Below are 14,296 nucleotides of genomic sequence, written 5' to 3' on the forward strand. Positions count from 1 at the left end.
TAACATAATCGTTTCAGAGATTTTAAACATTTTCTGTGACGTCTGTTCTGTTCTACTGTCACGTCACTGTCCCTACCTACAATGCAGGAGCTATTACAGTTTAGCCTTTAGGTTGATTTGTGTAACATTTTCCCATAATATTATTTATTTATGAAATGAAAATATTTTATTGGTTTTTGTAAATGTTGTTACAATATAGGTTGGGATCTTCTTTTATGCAACAAAGATGCTTATGACAGAAAACCCCGCTCTTTCAAAAGGCAAGGGTAGAAACCAATATGTTAGTGTATAATATAAATCTAATACTTAATACTTCTTTCATACTAAAAAAGTAGTACTAGTAGTATAATTACAATATGTTTTTATTTAAAGGGCAAAACATTCAGAAATATTTGTCTTTAAATTATGGAATTATATTTCCAGATAAAATAGTACGGATTCTACGTTTAATATGGCGGCAGTCTATACACGACGTGTTATTTACATAGACTCTCTCTACATTGCGATACCTGCACGAGTCATCTTCATTAGTAAACAGAGCCCAACAATCTGCCTTATCATGACCCCTAATGAAGACATAGCAAGACTTAGGTCAAGCCACGTCATGCACCTTCTTCATTACACTGACAGGTTAATAGCGTCTGTTCGTTTCGCGTTACGAGGATGGGTACGAAGAAAAAGTGAGCAGTTTTAATGAAACTGGAATTCACTAAGATATTGTGCACTGAAAATTTTACACTAATTAGAAGCAATTTTGATTTTAGATACGATCTCAGATCATAGAAAGTACTAGATGGCTGACGGAGGCGTGGCGCGTGTCGCCGCGACATGGCCACATCGTAGCCATACCGGCCCGCCGTAAGACAGTAGCAACTTAGCTGTCATTGAACAATGTGCGCGTCAATTTTATTGAAATGCCGAATTATAGCGCTAATTTGTGTCGAAATAGGAGTGTATCCAAAAACTATAAGGATCATGGAGTTACATAGTACATTTTTTTTCACGTATTAGTCAATAAAACCACACATTTTAACAAATAAATCCAGTGACATATGATTTTTCTGAGTCAGACCATGTTGTCATACAAACGCGTGGCAATTTGTCTATGCATTCTACATTGACGCTTTGGCATGGAAAACTATTTGTAGTGTCCTTAGCAACGGCGCAATGCATTAAACCGCTAACGATATTCACAGGGACATTATTGTTTCTTGGTACGACCGCCAACCGCTCCCTTCATTGACGCCGCGAAGTAGAGTGGTGCTCGTGCATATAATTGATCTTTGAGCGTTATCGATAAAAATGTTTGGATATAGTGTATACACACATTAAAAATAATTACTTTCATACGAAAGTAATTATTTTTCAAGTAAAATTTTACAATTATTTTATATGCACCTAAAGTTTAATTTAATACTTTTTAATTTGGATTAAAAATCGAAAAGGTAAGCCAAAAAATAAACTAATTTAATTAAGTACAATTGTACAAATGTTTTATTTCAGAAATAAAATAATAACACTTATGCTGGCCCCCACACTAGGCATAGCCTGTCCTGTGGTGGATAATAAGGTTTACAAGTAAAAAAAAACAATACTACAATTGAAAATAATAATATACAATTATTTAGAGTAAACAATTGAAAAAGAAACGGTGGTGAATGGAATTTACAGAGGTACAGTTTACAGTGAGTCAAAAAAGAAATATGTTTGTCAAATAAGAAAAAATTGCAATTTTTCAGTTTCCCTAAAAATCCCAGTATTAACGAAAAATGGATAAATGCTACAGGAAGAGGGCCCTAACTGGTTTATGAGCGAGAAAAGTGTTATTTGTTCGGATCATTTTCAAGAAAAATGTTTCCAGTTACAGTTACAGATAGAATATAAATATGTTTAAAATAATAGTATATTGTATACTTAGTCGATCCAAAAGTTCAATCAGAGAGATTTTTATTGATAATTATGATTACTGTTTCCTTATTATTCGTACATATGATATAAAAGCTTATTTAATGGTGCATTATACTTACTATATAACATGCTGGAATTGCTTTCAATTGGTGACGAAATATGCTATAATAAATTGAAACTTTTTTTTTAATGAAGCGCTCGCTTCTAACGACAATCCCAAAGTAAACAATTTAAACAAACATTACATCAAATAATTACTGAAATTTAAACCAATTTGATTAGTTAAGCATAAACAAGCTTTCGCATCATGGTACGTTTTTTTTTTTTTAATTAAAAGCTTTGTATTACATTTTATCAGTAAAAACCTTTGTGAGAGAACTTATGGCTCAACTAATATACCTTACACGTACCTTAAAATTCTTAGCTCGTAAATAATGTCAAAAATTTAAAGGAATATAAATTAAGTCTATGGCAATTATTACTTAAAACAAATATGTCAAAACTCTAAGGTCATTTTCAGAACATGTAAAATATCGATAGCTCTATCGAATTGTCCTCACTCTAGTGCCGCCGCTCTAGGCTCCTACACCGCGCGGTTTGGCCAATCACAGCGCGTGAGTTGGTTGTCTGGCCACGCCTTTAATGATGTGGTGGGGGACAGTTGGAGACAGCGAGACTCGTTGAAATTATGCTTCGTTATAAATCTCCTTACTTCTTATATCTATGGATACGATATATACGACCCTGAAGATCGCTTACGCTGATTAGTACATGCGCAATGAAGTGAATGTCGTGCGTGAGATGCGGGACAACCACCAAGACGAACATAGAGGTCATATCAAAATCAGTTTAATAAAGTCATAACAAATTGTTAAATTTGAATCGATCTCCTGATGTGGAAGAGACACGAAAACCCGTAAATAGTATATAAGTTTTAATTTCAAATCTTTTTTCTATTCAAGTACAAATACATTAAATATCGGGGTCACCACTCTGTCACGCTTTGTATGCTCTATTTTATCAAATAAATAAAAAAGAAGAGTATCATTGCATGTCTTTTTAGTAGTAGATTACATTTAACATGAGAAATATTAAAATATAAAGTGTATCTCATACAAAAAGCTCCACTCCGTCACATTTTTTGGGCACAATAAACAAGACAACGAAAAGAATTTTGACCCACTTACAAGAATTAGCGCCACTAAAGTGGACAACCCTGTTTATAGGTACTCTCAGTACGAGACTATATGTATACATTGGGAATCTATACACGTTGCAGTATCTGGCCAAGTTCAAAGAAAAAAGCTGTACGACACAATAAAGTCAATATTTACGGTACACTACGGACGAGGCTTTTTTCCTCCGTAACTTTATCCTGGCATAGGTAGTCGTTTAAAGATACATTGAACCTTACTGGTGTATTCAGGCTATGACTTGATATAAATTGTTTTAACCCAATTGATGTGGAGACCGACATGCCATATATGTATTAAATGGGATCCCTTTCTTTCCCATATTCTTATTGTTCCGAATTTCGATAGTCAGAAATTGATATCCATATAATTAAAGAACATAAAGATCAATACTCATAATTTTTGCTAAGCATAACGTTTAATAGTTCGAACATTATCATTCTATAATATTAAATACTATAATCGCAAAAGTTATAAAATTGATTAGTATAACATTCTAAGGCCTATGCATTATTATTCAGAAATATTTTAAGGCATACATTTTAACGGACTAATGGTTATTATTCATATAGTTTTAATTACTAAACAAAAAATTATGTTTTAATTAGTAAGCCAAACAAAAAATCATGTTTCCCCAGGTAGGTTCGTTAGGTACCTTGTGTCCCTCAGAGCGAAAATAGGAGTCCCGCGAAGCGGGGCTCCGTCGATTCGTTGGCGGCACGAAATGTATTAATAAGTTACATGAAATATAGGAAACGGAGGTAAAGTCAGTAAGCCAAACAAAAAATCATGTTTCCCCAGGTAGGTTCGTTAGGTACCTTGTGTCCCTCAGAGCGAAAATAATTATACCTTGCGAAAATAGACCTTACGACAATTATTATAAACAAGTTTATTACCTTCTACATTATGTAATGATATAGAATCTGAGCTTTGAATATTATGACCGACAAATATTATGACTAACAATAATGATGACATGCAAAAATCGGATCTACAATTTATGTCGTTTAATTTTATGACTATTAACAATATGACTAATAAAAATTATGGTAGAAAATGTTATGGACTGAGAAAATCGGAACTAAAAATTTATGGGAACCAATAGAGACCCGTATTAAATATTATCTGACATTCACTTGCTCGATGATTTGACATTTAACCTTTCATATGCGTGTAGTGGTCAAACATGGGTTCAAAACGCGGCAAAAACAGTTCTCGTAAAAAAGGCAAAAACATGATTAAAGAAGTTAATAAGTACTTTTCTTTACACAGGCAACTAATACTCGTCGATACAATACAATTCCAAACAAAATTAATTTGCGTTGTTTTATCACAGAGTTCCCATGGCCACCTCCTGTCTTGTACATCAGATCAGCTCCTTATCATCATAATATCGCGTTGTCATCTGATTTGTCATTTCATACGTATGCAAAATTGCAGCTAAATCGGAAATCGGTAAGTCGACTAAAAGCCTCCAAGATTTGGCCAACAGTAACTAACAACCTAATTATAACAGGGCAAGTTCAATAAAAGTTCCTAAAAATTCGGTCAAGATCCTTATTAAATAATTAAATACAACTTTACAGTCTTTATTTAACATCACTCAATAATATTATTTAACGATTCGTTTAAAATTTTAATTGCAAAAATAAAAGCCAGCCAACCATATAAAACCGTGTTACACATGACAGATTTCATAATATTTCCACATTTCGTTTATTTTTAGAGTTTCTGTGGCTCCAAAATATGGAATAATGGATCTATCCAAAGAGCATATAATCACTACGTTTTAGATCTATCCATCAACACAGATGAGAAAACAGTTGTGACCATAAATAAAAGGAGATGACGGAATGGTGTGTCCAGAAATAGTTTTAATTTTAGACGAGTATATACACGAGGTCTTGAGAGAGACAAATGAAATAGAACTACTGGTGATAAATGTAATTTATTTTTCCAAAATTAAGGAATCAGTGGGGCACGCCTTAAGGGCATATTTAGACGTCAAAAGGGGTACGGAAAGCAGCAAATGTAAATTATACCCAAAGAAATTCTTGATTTAACGACATAATAATACAACCGAATCGAGAACTCTTTTGCAATATTGAAGTCGATTAATACCTATATTAAAAGCAGGGAACGATTATTTTGCCAATGTGCTCAACATAAAGGGTTGACAACCCCTGTTTTATCTAACCAAATCTATATTTGGTATATCTAGATATTGAATGACGTGTCTACTCCAATCTCTTGCGGCGTCTCACAAGATTACGCGAATAGAAAGCGGAATAAAAAACCGTTTAGCGAGCCGCGAGGCAATCCCAATGACGGTTTGCAGGGAATTTATGTCTTTTAAAGAAGCTTTATAAATTTAAATCGTAGATAGTACTTTTCACTCTATGATTTAAATCTTAGATATTATTCACATATAGGCTATCGTCACCAGCGGACATCAATGGGAGTTCCAAAAACGTATTTCGTCAAAATAACACTACATTCTCTAATAACAGGCGCGGGATTCTGTGCAGGGTGTCTGACAAAGATGACAACTGGTGATAAAAAAACCAACCGAAACTTAAAACAATGTATGGAAAAAGTCACGTATCTATCACGTGACAGATGCTAGTCACGTGAAGCATCTGTCATCCCTATAAATTTTTTCTATTCGTTCGGCGTTTATCGATGTACGATTGTCATCTTGGCTACGCTCCCAGGTTTATTTATATTCTTCTAGTAAATCAAAACTAAGATGTTAACAGGATAGGGGAATGGTCGTTTTTCCATACAAACGTAATCGACTGTTTTCTCTGTGGTTTTTGACCCTAGAGAGAGCAATGATTTTATCAATGATTTTTATTTTTTGATTTTGGACCCGGGTACGTCCTTAAACTACGTCCAAAAGAGAGGTATGGGCATTGTGAATGTCATCTCGATTTGTGTGGTAGGGCACAGCCAGCGGATGTCATTCCAGATCTAGAGCAGAGCCGAACTGGGGAAGTACCTCCACCTTACAGAAAACAGCAGCCAAATAACACGAGACCCTACTCATAGTGTTGTGTTCCTGCCGGTGAGTAAGGTTGCCAGAGAGCTCAACGACGGGGGGCGGGTTTAGGGTCGGCAACGCGCATGTAACTCCTCTGGAGTTGCAGGCGTACATAGGCTACGGAGACTGCTTACCATCAGACGGGCCGTGTGCTTGTTTGCCACCGACGTAGTATAAAAAAAAATTATTATCAATATCCGTGTTGGAAAGTTTTGCTTTTCTTGATATTTTTAAGGTGCAAAGAAAAACCTTGGTTTCGAATCTTATATCAATTATCCCAAACAAAAAGCAAAACAGTTCGACACAGATAATGTCATTATTTGTTAGCGACGCGACTGAAAACTTAGATGACGCTAAGATTAGTTAAGTTGAAATACGATTAAGGCTGTATTCGAAATAAAGATTTTATCCGTTAGGTAGGGCAAATATATAATTAGATTGTTATTAGACATAAGAATTATGTAATCGTTCGTTATATCAGGTATTATTCGATATTTAAGTCACGCAAACCCTAAATCCCAATTCCTTATTCGAAGAGCGAGATGAACGAAGGAATAAGAAAATAAAGAAAACTTATTCATTGGTTCATAATTATAGCCAATCACATGCAAATAAAGACAAGGAAAGGTAAAAAACAGCGAGACAGAAAATCTCGATCGTGATTGGTCAGTCAATTTCCCGTACAGAATTCGATTACGCTCAATTGTACTATGAGACGCACATATTTAGGTTATTATCGCAGTAATTACTTTAATTAGACAAATGAATGTTACGTATAATCGTAGAGCGTGAATTGCTTAACACCCTAATATAGGTCATATTATCGTAATCCTAGCTATTAGATAATAGCATGCCGTAAACCGTCGAGAAACGGGCTATTGTTCCGAGCGCGGGCGAACAATAGGCTTTGTATTCATGAAGTAAGCGAGTCGGACAGGTGTTATTGTTTTGTTTCACTGACCTAGTAACCGAGTTAGCGTGTTATGCAATATTTAAGTCAATAATTAGATATTTGTGAGAATTATAGTTATGTAAACGATAACGAGATAACACGATTTAACCCGAACAAAGCCGAATCAAGTAACCGACCAATCAGAGGGCTTGATTCAGAACGAATCGAAACGCGTCTTATCTCCTTATCGTAAGGGTGTTCCTTTTCTTCGAAATTCGTATATAAGCGAGGAAGGAACGGAGTGAAATGGTAGTCAGTCGTCGAGTGATCCAGCAACCAGAAACCAAGAAGAAGCCAACCGGAAGAGAACCAGAAGCGGTTCAATCGCGTAGTAGGGATTGTAGGAGTATTTTTATACCTTTGTATCGCGTTTAATAAAAGTGAGTTTGTGCGTAACAGTAGTTTATTTAGCTATCTCCTCGCGTATCGTATTCGCTCCTCTTCACGCGGCGACGTAGAGGGCCGTGGTCACGGTTTTGGCAGTAGGAGTGGTGGCGACAGCCCGGTGCCTTCTCCATTGAGCTATCGTCGGCTGATATAGCGCCGCGGGCTGCTATATTTTCCTGGTCCTTCGAGCACCGGATTAACTGTCAGCCCATCAAGACCGTCGAGATCAGCTTCTACTCTGCGTGAAGAACCCCATCGTGCGACATCGTCAAGATGCCGATAATTCGGACCAAGAAGGCTACGTCGGTACAGAGCGACGAAGACAGGCAGCGTTTCCTAGAAGAAGGCGCGGCGGCGGCCCAACATCGTGAGGTTGCCCGCGAACACGCTGAGAGGACTGAGGACGCCGACGCGGAGCGCCCTCCCCTCCCCCCTGGCGAGTCGGCCGACGCGGCAGCGGTCACCCATCGAGCTGCTAGTGCGGAACCGTTAGGCGCAGCGGCTACATTATCGATCGACGACGTCTACCAGAGGCCACCGAGGTCTCCCTCGCAAGATACGATGTTGCTATGGCGGAGGGACCTGAACCAACGCCTGCGACGTCTTGCGAGACCTACACCGATCCCGTTACGTCATCCGAAGACAGTGGTTAAAGACGTTACCACATCGCAACGACCGAAGGATACTCCAAAGGAGGCGAGCACTCCGCACGTGCACACCCGTGCGCAGTCCGTGTGCTCACAAGCGAGTACCGTCATCGAGGCCAGACTCTCGCAAGCCGAGCTGGAGGCGAGCGAGCGGCTAGCGGAGATACAGAAGAAGGAGCTGCAGTTAGAAGCCGAGTTAGTGAAGAAGAGGTTGGAAGCCCAGAAGCTGCAAATTCGTGCAGAAGCCAGTGAATCCGACGCGGCATCCGATAGGAGCGAAATCGGACCGCAACACCAGCGCATCCTGACATGGATGGACGAATCGCAGGACAAGACGCTAACCGAGCCCGTCAAGTCCAAGAAGAGGTTAGCCAACGAGCCCCCACCGGATTACGAGACTCCAAGGCGCTCCACGCGGGAAGAGAGGCATATTCGACGTCGCTCACCGAGCCGCGAGGACCGTCGGCGATCGTTATCGCCACCGATCGAGCCACGTACGCCGCACACGGAGCGTACACAGCTCACTCAAGAAGGAACCGTAGCGGAGTCTATGTTGCAGTTATTCGAGAAGATGCAAATGGCGGCTCGACCGGCACCGAAGGATATCTTCGAACTACCTCACTTCTACGGAGATGTGAGTGAGTGGCGAAGTTTCTACAACACGTACACCGAGACGTCGAGAAGATACAAGTTTACCGACTACGAGAACGTCGCTAGACTGCGTATGGCATTACGCGGGGACGCGAAGACATGTGTGTCACACGTCCTATCGACCGCAACTCGTCCAGATATGATTATTCGAATACTGAAAAAGCAGTTTGGTCGGAGTGAAGTATTGCTAGACAGAGCAATCGAAGATTTGCGCAAGCTGCCAGCGTTGGGACCTACAGCGAACGATCTCAACAGCTTCGCAATCAAAATTATGAACATAGTGTCCACTATTATGGATATAGATCGGAGACACTACGCCGACAACCCGTTGCTGATTCGCGAAGTAACGGACCGGTTATCGCCCCATATTCGAAGCAGGTGGTGCGACTACGCACGCAATCATCGTGATACCGACGAACCCGAGATCCTGCAACTTGCTGACTTTCTGATGGAGGAAAGTGAACAAGAAATGGCGTTTTGTCATGCCCGCGCAGCCCCGAGGCGTGCGCAGGTACCGTCAGCAGCACCGAACGCGCGCGCGACCGGCACTCGTACGAATACATCCGCGCCGCGTTATCCGATTCCCGCTACCACACCCGGAGGTCGATACGCCACAGCACAGAAGGTGACGTATGCGACGCGTCAAGCCAGTACATCGAAGTCGACGTGCCTGTATTGCGGCGGCAATCATTCAACGCCGGAATGTCGCAAGCTAGCCGCACAAAGCATAGGCGCAAGATGGGAGTGGGCAAAACTCAACCGAATATGCTATAGGTGCATGGACGCGAAGCACCTCAAAATACAGTGCAAGGCGAAAGGGTGCGGTGTGGCAGGCTGTCCGCACGTGCATCATCGTCTGCTCCACGCGGAGACGACGCAGGAGCTCCGTGATAATACCGCGATGGCGATGACTCATGCTACGCAACGAGCGGCCGTAGCGCGAGTTACTACAGCATCGATCGAACCGACGGCGGCACAAGAGCCGCAATCTACGCAAGTTACGCAACGAGAGGACAACGAACCACGAGTCTACGTGTCATCGACCCCGAACTACAACGTGTTGTTGAAAGTGTTGCCTGTAACGGTAACAGGCCCGCAAGGAACAGCGCATATTTTCGCTTTTATCGACGACGGATCGACATTGTCGATGATCGATCAAGACGTTGCTGATGAGATAGGTGCAGTGGGTCAAGACGAGCCGTTATGTATTCGAGGAATAAGGAATCTCAAGCACACGTCGATAACACAGACTGTTAAGGCCACCGTGAGACCGGCGAAAGGAGGTACCGAACACGAGATTACCGTCAAGACCGTAGATGGCCTAGGAATCAGGTCACAGTCGCTCAATAAGGAGCAACTACTCAAATATAAACATCTGGCGGACTTAGGCGACGAATGCTACGTCGGAACAGGCGTACCACAGATGTTAATCGGAGGTGATTATAGTCACTTGATTACACCGACGGAAATCAGGCAGGGCGGCGAGAACGAGCCGTGCGCTATGAAAACACCACTAGGTTGGGCGTTTTTCGGTAGAATGCCACGCATCATTCGTACGAACGAGCAAACCGTGCTACACTGCCGTATGGGGGATGAAGATCTCAACGAGCAAGTGAAGAAACATTGGTCGATCGAGGCGTTAGGCGTAACGCAAAAGGAGAACGTGAGTCCGAGCGATCAACGAGCCATCGATATATTCAATAAAACCGTGAGAAAAGTTGGAAATCGCTACGAGGTTGGCCAGCTATGGGCGTCAGACGACGTGAAGTTACCACCGAGCTACGCTATGGCGCGTTCAAGATTACATAGCTTGGAAGCGAGAATGCGTCGCGACAAGGACTTCGCAGAGGACTACGAAGCCCAGATTCAGAAGTTGCTGAAAAAAGGATATGCCGAGCGTATTATGGAACCACCGCAAACCGACAAGACTTGGTTTTTGCCGCACTTTAGTGTTTTTAATTTAAATAAAGGCAAAGGAAGAGCCGTATTCGATTGTGCCGCGAAAAGTCAAGGAAATAGTCTGAACGACTATATTTTAGCGGGACCAGACCTGCTAAAAAGCCTGCTGGGTATACTACTGAGGTTTCGCGAATGGAGCTTCGCAGTAGTAGCAGATATACAGGAGATGTTTCTGCAAATCCAGATTCGAGCCGAAGACCAGCAGAGCCAGCTATTCTTGTGGCGAGGTACGAGAAGAGACATGGAGCCGCAAGTCTACAAACTAAACAGAGTTTGTTTCGGAAACGTATCGTCACCGTTTCTCGCGCATTCAGTGCGCAATCGTAACGCAACCGACAACGAGGACAAGTATCCAGAGGCGGTCTACGATATACACAATAATCATTACATGGATGATTATGTGGCGTCCTACAAGACTGAAGATGAGCTACTGAGAGTGTCATCACAGGTACGAGACTCTCACGCCGAGGGAAACTTTCACCTACGAGGCTACGCGAGCAACAGCGAGCGACTGTTAGCGAGCATCGAGCCAGAGCTTCACGCACAAGAACCGACGCATCTAGGCGAGAAGCAACAGACCGTTCTAGGAATGACTTGGGATCCTAGCACCGATACTCTAGGATACAATACGAAGATGCTGCGCGTACCGGACGCAGTAAAGAATCACGAGCGATCACCGACGAAACGAGAGTTACTCAGCGCGATAATGTCAATCTACGACCCGATGGGACTTATCGCTCAATTCGTGATAAGCGCGAAGATAATATTTCAGCGAGTTTGGTCAAAAGGAACGGATTGGGACGCACCGCTACCATACCAAGAAGCTGAAGACTTTTTTCAGTGGCTGAATGCACTGAAACATGTAGCTACGCTACGCATACCGCGACAGTACGAGACACCGAGAGCTGCTACGAAATATACTCTGCATATTTTCACCGACGCGTCAACGGAAGCATATTGCGCTGCAGCATATTGGCGCATAGAAAACTCAGAGCAAGAGGTTCGAGTAAGTTTAGCAGCGGGCAAAAGCAGAGTTTGTCCACTGAAGGTGCTATCCGTACCGAAATTGGAGCTAACAGCGGCAGTCATCGGAGTACGGTTAGCAGAAACGATCTGCAACGAGCAACGATACGACATCGACGAAGTGATTTATTGGACGGATTCAAGAGTCCTACTAGGATGGATCAAAGACGACGCACGAAATTATAAGCCATTCGTATCACATCGATTAGCCGAGATCACCGAGAAATCGAATCGTCAAGCATGGAGATATGTACCGACCGATCTTAATCCGGCAGACCGTGCTACACGAGGCAAGCCTACAAGGAGGATCGATATACAGGATGATTGGTACAGAGGGCCGCAGTTTCTCTACCTAGCCGAGGTGGAGTGGCCGAGCCGAGATATCACAGTAAACCGCACCGAAGATCTTCCTGAAAGGAAGCTGAAAGTCAAGTCAGGAATCGTTTTATCGACTACGACATCGAAAATGGAGCCATCAAGCGTATTACCCAATATACGTCGCTTCAGTAATTACGATCGATTGATTAATTCGACAGCCTACGTGCTACTTTTCATCGATAAGCTGAAATCCAAGAATAGGGGACTACAGCTACAAGTGCAACACATTAAGCGAGCAGAGCATATGTGGATACAGAATAGTCAACGGAGAAGCTTTCCAGACGAAATACGAACTCTGCACATCGGACGCGAAATCGACAGGAAATCGAAGCTATATACGCTAGCACCAGAGTTATGCGACGACGGCGTGCTACGTATGAAAACGAGATTGGGCAACGCTCCAGTACTCTACACGTCACTACATCCGATAATACTGGACGGCAGAGACTCATTTACTCGATTGCTGATTCAGAGAGCCCACAGACGATCAGCGCACATACACAACGAAGCCGTGATAAATCAGTTACGTCAAGATTATTGGATTTTGCATCTACGACCGATAGTGAAAGCTGTAGCGAGAGACTGCGCACTTTGCAAGCTACGTCGAGCTTCACCGCGAGCGCAGCCCTTCGGAGACCTACCCCCCGAGCGACTACAGGCTTATCAACGACCGTTTACCTACACCGCGCAAGACTATCTAGGCCCCATGTACGTGACAATAGGCCGGCGAAGAGAAAAACGCTGGGTCTGTTTATACACATGCCTAGTCACCAGAGCCATCCATCTGGAGAGCGTGCATAGTTTGTCGACGGACAGCGCGCTACTCGCCCTACGACGATTCGCTGCGCGACGAGGATGGCCACACACGATGTACAGCGACAACGCGACATGCTTCAAGGCGGCATCAACGGAGCTACGAGAAGCATATAAGCAGTGGCTACCACAGCTACGTGCTTACGGTCTACATCATCGGATGGAATGGAAGTTCATCCCGCCTGGTAATCCCTCTGCAGGCGGAGCTTGGGAACGCATGGTGCGTACCGTGAAGACGGCAATGGCGTACACATTCCATACAAGAGCACCGCGAACAGAAGTCTTCGAAACACTATTAGCAGAGATCGAGAATATCGTTAATAGAAGACCTCTCACACACGTTAACGTCGACCCGCAATCCGAGGAAAGTCTTACACCGGCACACTTTCTACTACTGCACAACGCAAACCTACCTATGATCGGAGTCTACGAAGAAAACGACAAGAAGCAGTGGAAGGTTGCACAGGCGCTCGCAGATCACTTCTGGCGGCGCTGGACGAAAGAGTACTTCCCACTGTTAGCACCACGTAAATCGTCCGACGAGGGAGGACGACAGATCCAGCCGGGAGACGTGGTCATCATCGCTGAACCCAATGGACCTCGCAGTGTATGGCCCAAAGGAGTCGTCGAGGTCGTCTATCCAGGCCCCGATGGACGGGTCCGCTCCGCAGAAGTCAGGACGAGGCACGGGACGCTACGCAGGCCGAGCTGCAGACTGGCGGTCATCGCGTCGCAACCCATGCAACAGGAGTCTTCGACTGCGGGGACAAAATGTTAGCGACGCGACTGAAAACTTAGATGACGCTAAGATTAGTTAAGTTGAAATACGATTAAGGCTGTATTCGAAATAAAGATTTTATCCGTTAGGTAGGGCAAATATATAATTAGATTGTTATTAGACATAAGAATTATGTAATCGTTCGTTATATCAGGTATTATTCGATATTTAAGTCACGCAAACCCTAAATCCCAATTCCTTATTCGAAGAGCGAGATGAACGAAGGAATAAGAAAATAAAGAAAACTTATTCATTGGTTCATAATTATAGCCAATCACATGCAAATAAAGACAAGGAAAGGTAAAAAACAGCGAGACAGAAAATCTCGATCGTGATTGGTCAGTCAATTTCCCGTACAGAATTCGATTACGCTCAATTGTACTATGAGACGCACATATTTAGGTTATTATCGCAGTAATTACTTTAATTAGACAAATGAATGTTACGTATAATCGTAGAGCGTGAATTGCTTAACACCCTAATATAGGTCATATTATCGTAATCCTAGCTATTAGATAATAGCATGCCGTAAACCGTCGAGAAACGGGCTATTGTTCCGAGCGC

This window comes from Cydia pomonella, chromosome 13 (genome assembly GCF_033807575.1).
Source record: "Cydia pomonella isolate Wapato2018A chromosome 13, ilCydPomo1, whole genome shotgun sequence".
In the NCBI taxonomy this organism is placed as follows: Eukaryota; Metazoa; Arthropoda; class Insecta; order Lepidoptera; family Tortricidae; genus Cydia; species Cydia pomonella.